Source organism: Dermochelys coriacea, chromosome 1 (assembly GCF_009764565.3).
Source record: "Dermochelys coriacea isolate rDerCor1 chromosome 1, rDerCor1.pri.v4, whole genome shotgun sequence".
NCBI classification, from domain to species: domain Eukaryota; kingdom Metazoa; phylum Chordata; order Testudines; family Dermochelyidae; genus Dermochelys; species Dermochelys coriacea.
In genome coordinates, this window is record NC_050068.2 from 59,393,419 (window position 1) to 59,401,204 (window position 7,786).

The window sequence follows — 7,786 nt, forward strand, 5'->3', positions numbered from 1 at the left end:
AGCTAACCGCCCTCCCCACCTCCCTTCGATCACCGCTTGCAGAGGCAATAAAGTCATTGTTGCTTCACATTCATGCATTCTTTATTAATTCATCACACAAATAGGGGGATAATTACCAAGGTAGCCCAGGAGGGGTGATGGAGGAGAGAAGGACAAGGCCACACAGCACTTTAAAAGTTTAAAACTTATTGAATGCCAGCGTTCTGTTACTTGGGCAATGCTCTGGGGTGGAGTGGCTGGGTGGCCAGAGGTCCCCACAATGCGTTCTTGGGCGTCTGGGTGAAGAGGCTATGGAACTTGGGGAGGAGGGTGGTTGGTTACACAGGGGCTGTAGTGGCAGTCTGTGCTCCTGCTGCCTTTCCTGCAGCTCAACCAGACGCTGGAGCATATTAGTTTGATCCTCCAGCAGCCTCAGCATTGAATCCTGCCTCCTCTCATCACGCTGCCGCCACCTTTCAGCTTCAGCCCTCTCTTCAGCCCCCCACTTACTCTCTTCAGCCCGCCACCTCTCCTCCTCCCAAAATGCAGGAAAGTATTTTGTGCTTTCCTGCACTCTGACGTTGTCTGCCTCCACGCATTTGTCTGTACTCTGTCAGTGTGGGAGGACAACATGAGCTCAGAGAACATTTCATCGCGAGTGCGTTTTTTTCGCCTTCTAATCTTCGCTAGCCTCTGGGAAATAGAAGATCCTGTGATCCTTGAAACACATGCAGCTGGTGGAGAAAAAAAAAGGGACAGTGGTATTTGAAAAGACACATTTTATAGAACAATGGGTACACTCTTTCATGGTAAACCATGCAGTTAACATTACATACATAGCACATGTGCTTTCGTTACAAGGTCGCATTTTGCCTCCTCCCCACCTTCCCCCCCCCTGCATGGCTAACAGCGGGGAACATTTCTGTTCAGCCATAGGCAAACAGCCCAGCAGGAACGGGCACCTCTGAATGTCCCCTTAAAAAAAGCACCCTATTTCAACCAGGTGACCATGAATGATATCACTCTCCTGAGGATAACACAGAGAGATAAACAATGGATGTTGTTTGAATACCAGCAAACATACACCACAACGCTTTGTTCTACAATGATTCCCGCGTAGGTGCTACTGGCCTGGAGTGGTAAAGTGTCCTACCATGGTGGATGGAATAAGGCTGCCCTCCCCAGAAACCTTTTGCAAAGGCTTTGGGAGTATATCCAGGAGAGCCAAGAATGCCAGGGCAAATTAGTCATTAAACATGCTGGCTTTTAAACCTTTTATAGTATTTTAAAAGATACACTCACCAGAGGTCCCTTCTCCGCCTGGTGGGTCCGGGAGGCAGCCTTGGGTGGGTTCGGGGGGTACTGGCTCCAGGTCCAGGGTGAGAAACAGTTCCTGGCTGTCGGGAAAACCGGTTTCTCCACTTGTTTGCTGTGAGCTATCTACAGCCTCATCATTATCGTCTTCCTTGTCCCCAAAACCTGCTTCCGTGTTGCTTCCATCTCCATTGAAGGAGTCAAACAACATGGCTGAGGTAGTGGTGGCTGAACCCCCTAAAATGGCATGCAGCTCATTATAGAAGCGGCATGTTTGGGGCTCTGACCCAGAGCGGCCGTTCGCTTCTCTGGTTTTCTGGTAGGCTTGCCTCAGCTCCTTAAGTTTCACGCGGCACTGCTTCGGGCCCCTGTTATGGCCTCTGTCCTTCATGCCCTGGGAGATTTTCACAAATGTTTTGGCATTTCGAAAACTGGAATGTAGTTCTGATAGCATGGATTCCTCTCCCCATACAGAAATCAGATCCCGTACCTCCTGTTTGGTCCATGCTGAAGTTCTTTTGCGATTCTGGGATCCCCTCATGGTCACCTCTGCTGATGAGCTCTGCATGGTCACCTGCAGCTTGCCACACTGGCCAAACAGGAAATTGAATTTCAATTTCCTGTCTGCCTCGTCAGTGCATCTGAGTTGAGAGTGCTATCCAGAGCGGTCAGAATGGAGCACTCTGGGATAGCTCCCGGAGGCCAATACCATCTAATTGCATCCACAGTACTCCAAATTCGACCCAGCAAAACCGATTTCAGCGCTAATCCCCTTGTCGGGGGTGGAGTAAGGAAATTGATTTTAAGAGCCCTTTAAGTCAAAAAAAAAGGGCTTTGTCATGTGGACGGGTGCAGGGTTTCATCAATTTAACGCTGCTAAATTTGACCTCAACACCTAGTGTAGACCAGGGCTTAGGAACAGGTCCTTCCTTTCTCCTCTCACTGCCCCCCCCACTCCCTGTTTTCACAGTGAATGGTCGGAAGTAGATGTATGTAAGTGGGCAAGTAAAGCCCAACTGGCACTGGTCTGAGCTTGGTCCTAGCTTCTGCATCAAGAACAGCTGGATTCTTCACACAAGCCCTGAGAACACTTCACATCAGCGCTCTACACTCTCCAATTTTCTTTATCTTTGTCCATCCTTAGACTATTTTTTTTAAAGTTTATTCATGCATAACAGACACCAAGCTTTTCGCAGTGTTAATGTAGCTGTGTTGGGCCCATGATATTAGCGAGACAAGAGGGGTGAGGTAATAGCTTTCATTGGACCCAACTTCTGTTGATGAAAGACACTTTGGCGCTGACACAGAGCTCACAGAGAGCTCTTGTTCAACTTTAACACTATCTATTGCCACCAGGCTAAGTAATGCAAACGCTCAGTTTTCTGCCCCTTGGAGCCTGGCAGATGCGACTAGAAGCTAGCCTTTATTCATATACAGAAATGCTGAGCAATGCAGCCTCTCATTTGGAATGCCGTTAGCCTAGAGTCTGTTGCTGAATTACCCAGGGGAAGCCTTTTCACTGGTCCTAAAAAAAAAATCCAATACTAGAAAAACCTCCATGTCATCTGATGTTATCAAATGTTTGGTCTTTGGAAGAAATGGGAACATGAGTGCCTTAATGATCTTCAGTTGGCAGAAAAAGCCCTTGTGACCATAGTTGTTTGCAGTGGTGGTGTAGCCGTATTGGTCCCAGGATATGAGAGAGACCTGAAGAAGGGTGCTGTGTAGCACAAAAACTTGTCTCTTCCACCAACTGATGTATGTCCATTAAAAGGCATTTCTTCATCCACCATGCCTCCCTTGTGACCATAGGCAGCCCAGGCATAAGTAAGAAAAGCTTCAGGCTGCTCTAAGCCTTGATGGTGGTCATGTTGGCCATTGGACGGGGGACAATAGGGGTGGTTTAAACTGACTTTTGCTCCCCCATCTTTGATCCTGCAATATGTGTAGCATGATAGGACTAGAAGATCAGGCCCCAAGAGCTTTAAACCATTGAAGCTCCCTCCTCAATCACTGAGCTTTTTTCCCTTCACTATTGTCATGTCATAATCTCACTTGAATTCAAGATTCTCATGTGCCATCAAAATTTATTTACACACCACTTCTTGTGATCAGATAGGTCCTGTCACACAGATGTAAATCAGGAGTAAATCTCTTGAAATCAGTGTGGGTTGGCAAAGCTAGTGTGAGAACACCATCTTAATATAGGTTTTTTGCTACACAATCACAAATCATCATCATTTGCAATGGTGTTATCTCAGGCCAATCTTCATTAGACAAAGCACCGATGCTTGGGGTGCTCTGTCCTTCCTCATGTAATGAGTTCATTCTGTGGTTTGCCAAGAGCTAGAGTGTGGATGTGTGGCAACAAATTTCTACAGTAATGACGTGACCCAGAAATATGCAGCGATGGTGTCAAAATATAGCAACACCTTTGCTAAGTGACTATAAATGTGGTTGTAACATGCAAGTCTTCTGCTAAATAAGCCATTTCATTTCCAAGTTTGCACTTCTTAGCATATTGAAGCAGTCCCTGCTACATGTACGAAACTGCTGTGGTTTCCTGAGCAGAGTTCGCAGAAAAATGTGAGGGGCCTGCCTATCCCAGTAGAGCTACATTTGCTAAAGGTGATAGTACTAATACTTTAAACAAAAAGAAAAGAAAGAAAAAAAGCCTTTTCTGGAGATTATCCCCTCCCTCATTGTAATCAGTGCAGACATTCCTCAAATCTGGACCACAAAAATAACATCTTCTGCAATAAACAGGGCAATCCATTTTCTACCCTGAAAGTTTTATGCAAATAATGCTATGCCCTGTTTTGCATATCTGAAGAGTATGTATTTTTTCATTTGCATAAAGGCTCCACCCTCAAATCCTTCAGTTCCTTAATCCTCCTCCTTGTAAAATCCATACATTTTTCTTGTCAGACCCATCAATTCCCACTTTGTTTCCCCTCCATTTCCTGCCATGTCCACATCTGGTTCTGCACTGGAATTTCCCTAGGTCCCTCCCTAGTCTTTCCCCTGCCCAGATCTCTGGTTCCCCGAGGCTGTCTTTTCACGAGGAAAAAAGATGTGCTCATAATCTGAGTTAGCTGACTTGAGTCAATCTTAGGGGACACAGCGCAGTCTGTAGACTGTACTGCACACAAGTCAGCAGGTCAAGTTAAAGATGAAGGCCCAGCTCCTAAAATGTACGGGCCTAACTCCCATTGAATTGATTCAATTGAGTTCAACAGGAGTTAGGTGCCTAAAAACCTTTAAGGATCTGCTAACCATCTTCTCTTCACTAGTATTTTAACTCAAGTTAGCAAATGCGAGTTCAGAACATGCTGCTTCTTAGTGCTGTCAAAGCCTCCATCTTCTCTTTTGAGCTTCTCCTCACCCTGCCCTCAACGTTCCTCTCTCCCTCCCTCCGGTTTCCCCCCATTTCCCAAGCCTCTTTTATTATGTTTCATATATAGCTCCATGTACAGCAGCTCCCCCAGTCCTTCCGAACTAATAAGGTATATGAAATACCCATAACATACCAAAAACAAGGTACCTTCAGCTGAAAACTGACAAAGTGCTAGCCTGTGGCTGGGACTAATGTGGCCATGCAGGGGACTAAGCCCCCCCACCCTCCCAGAGCCCCCTCTTCTGCATGGCCACCTTAGACCTGCCTCGATTCCACAGGGGAGGGGTGCAGAGACTGCTTCTACTACTGCCCCCTACAAACAAGTAGGTGGCAGAATTGTGGTTTTTGACTTTCTAATGAACTGGTGAGCAGACCTGGCCGGACACAGGTAACAGGATTATGTTGCACCTGAAAGTACTGTAGCAGATTATTTCCTGTTCCAACACAACAGATGATCACTGGAGAATCTGTGCCTCAGAGGGGCATCACTGAGGAACAATGCCTTGCTAGGCTAGTGTTGGGGCAGTGAATCTTCTGCAGCCTACTCCTCCTAACACAGGAGTTAATAACAGAACTCACATTGTCTCAATGTGGGGAAGGGTCAGGTCCAAAGTTTGTCTGCAGGTGCTTGCCTGAAACCCTTGTGTATAAGGGCTTCTCAGCCTTATGATACATTAAGTTTGTCCACTAACTGCTAAAAACTATCCTCATATTACCTCACCTCCCCTTGTCTCTCTAGTATCCTGGGACCCATGCGGCTACAACAATACTACAAAAACTATCCTGAGCAAATGGTAAGCTCTTAAGTATTCAGCTAATAGCTACAGGGAGTTTGGTCCCTGTACAGTCACTACCCTTCCTGTCAGTTAGTCAGTTAAAGGGGAAGTGCTGTATATGCTAGAAGCATACCACTGCTTCCTTCTTCCACAAGCCAAGAAAACCACATAGAAATGCAAATTCAAGAACATAGCAGGAGCTAACCCTACTCGGAAAACAAACAATTGAAAATAAAACTAAGGCTTTGATTCTGATGTTGGCTATCTGAGAACAAATGAGAGAATATTTGTTCCTGAGACTGGAACAAAGCCCTTGAAATTTAATTGTAAATGAATTTCAGATTCAATTTTTCTATTTAAAGGAAATTCTAAAGAACGTTACTGTATTAGAGTGAAGAATTCTGGATAAGTCTTGTGAACTAGTTCACATACAAGTCAGGGTTTTTTAAAAACACAAGTTTCACGTAGTTGTTGATTGTGTATTTTAACACTTGAGTTGAAACTGTGAGCAAAAATATACAATTAAAAACTCTGCATTGTTAAACAGCGTTGTGGTTAAGATCCTATACCAGAGGTAGGAGTTTTGGATTCTGATCTCAGCTCCATCACAGATTTCCTGCATGATGTGAAGACAACTTACATCAGCAGTGGATTTACCATGAAACAAACTGTGCAGTGGCACAGGGCCCCCAGCGACAGGAGGGCCCCCCAAATGCAGCACAAGTATCTGGCAACCTGCCCCCGAGTCCTGGCTGGCAGTGCAGCAGGGCTCAGGCAAGCAGGCTGCTTGCATGCTGTGGCCGGTGGCACCACGCTGCTCCCAGAAGCGGCCGACTGCTGGCACGTCTCTGTTTGCCCCGGCAGCGGAGGGGGGAAGTGGTTGTGTGTGCTGCCTTCACCCCAGGCAGCGCACAGACACCCGCTGCCCCCCTCCCTGCAAGGGGCACACAGAGACATGCTAGCAGCAGAGCTAAGGTGGTTTTCTGCGTCGCTTCACTCCCGGAAGTGGCTGGCAGGTCCCTGCAGCCACTGGGTGCGTGTGTCTCCATGTGCTGGCCCGCTCCGAGCACCAATTCTGCAGCTCCCATTGGCTGGGAACTATGGCCAGTAGGAGCTGCAGGGGTGGCATCTGCAGGCAGCGGCGCATGGAGACCCCCCTACTCCCACCCCTCTGCCTAGGAGCCACTGCACGAGGGGTATGTGTGCCGGTCGCTTTGGGAGCCACGCTGCCCAAGTTTCAGAGTAACAGCCATGTTAGTCTGTATTCGCAAAAAGAAAAGGAGGACTTGTGGCACATTAGAGACTAACAAATTTATTTGAGCATAAGCTTTCATGAGTTACAGCTCGACAGCTTATGCTCAAATAAATTTGTTAGTCTCCAAGATGCCACAAGTACTCCTTTTCTTTTTACGCTGCCCCAGGCAAGCACTGCCCCCCCGCTCCAGCCTGCACCCCGCACCCCACCCCCTCCCACACCCCAACCCCCTGTCCCAGTCCAGAGCCCGCACCCAAACTTCCTGTCAGAGCCCGCACCCAAACTTCTGCCAGGGCCTTCACCCATCCTCCCACATCCCAACCCCAACTCTCTGCCCCAACCCAGAGCCGGCCCCTGCATCCAAACTTCCTCCCACAGCCTGTCCCCCATGCCCCCTCCTGCACCCCAACCCCCTGCCCCAATCAAGGTACCTCACTTTATTTTCATTTACTTCCCCTTACTTAAAATATAGGAGGAGGATGAAGAAAAAAAGAATGAAAAACGGGGTCGGGGGGAGATAAGAGAGAACGTTATTTTTCTTGGCTGGGTCCCCGGTGGCGGGAAAGGAGGGCTGAAAATGAAGCTGCGCATAGGGCCCCACTAACTCTAAATCCGCCACTGAGTTACGTGGTCCAAACTTTTCAAAAAAAGAGGTATCAATAGTCGGCTCATTAGGTTTGGGGTATGAAAGTTAACTGACAACATTTTTTCCCCCATAGAAAAATGTCATTTTGTCAAAGCTGAAATGGTTTTCAGAAATGTATCAGTATGGTCTCAGGCCCAAAACAAGAAAGCCACTTCTCCAGAACAGTCACTAGCTGGATGGGTAAGGCATGTACCTGGTTGGAATGGGGAAGACCGAGATTCAAGCTGCTTCTCTACCTGAGTCTGAATGCTCTAACCTCCAGGCTGTTCTGGGGTGCATTGGTCAGTCTTTCTTGAAAGATTTCAAGAGGGCTCGTTTTTGTTCTGTATCAGAATGAAAACACATGTCAAAGCCTCAACCGCTGTTGCAAAATGGAACTGTTGTCTAGCCTGCCCTACTGGGTACCACACTTAAGTCCT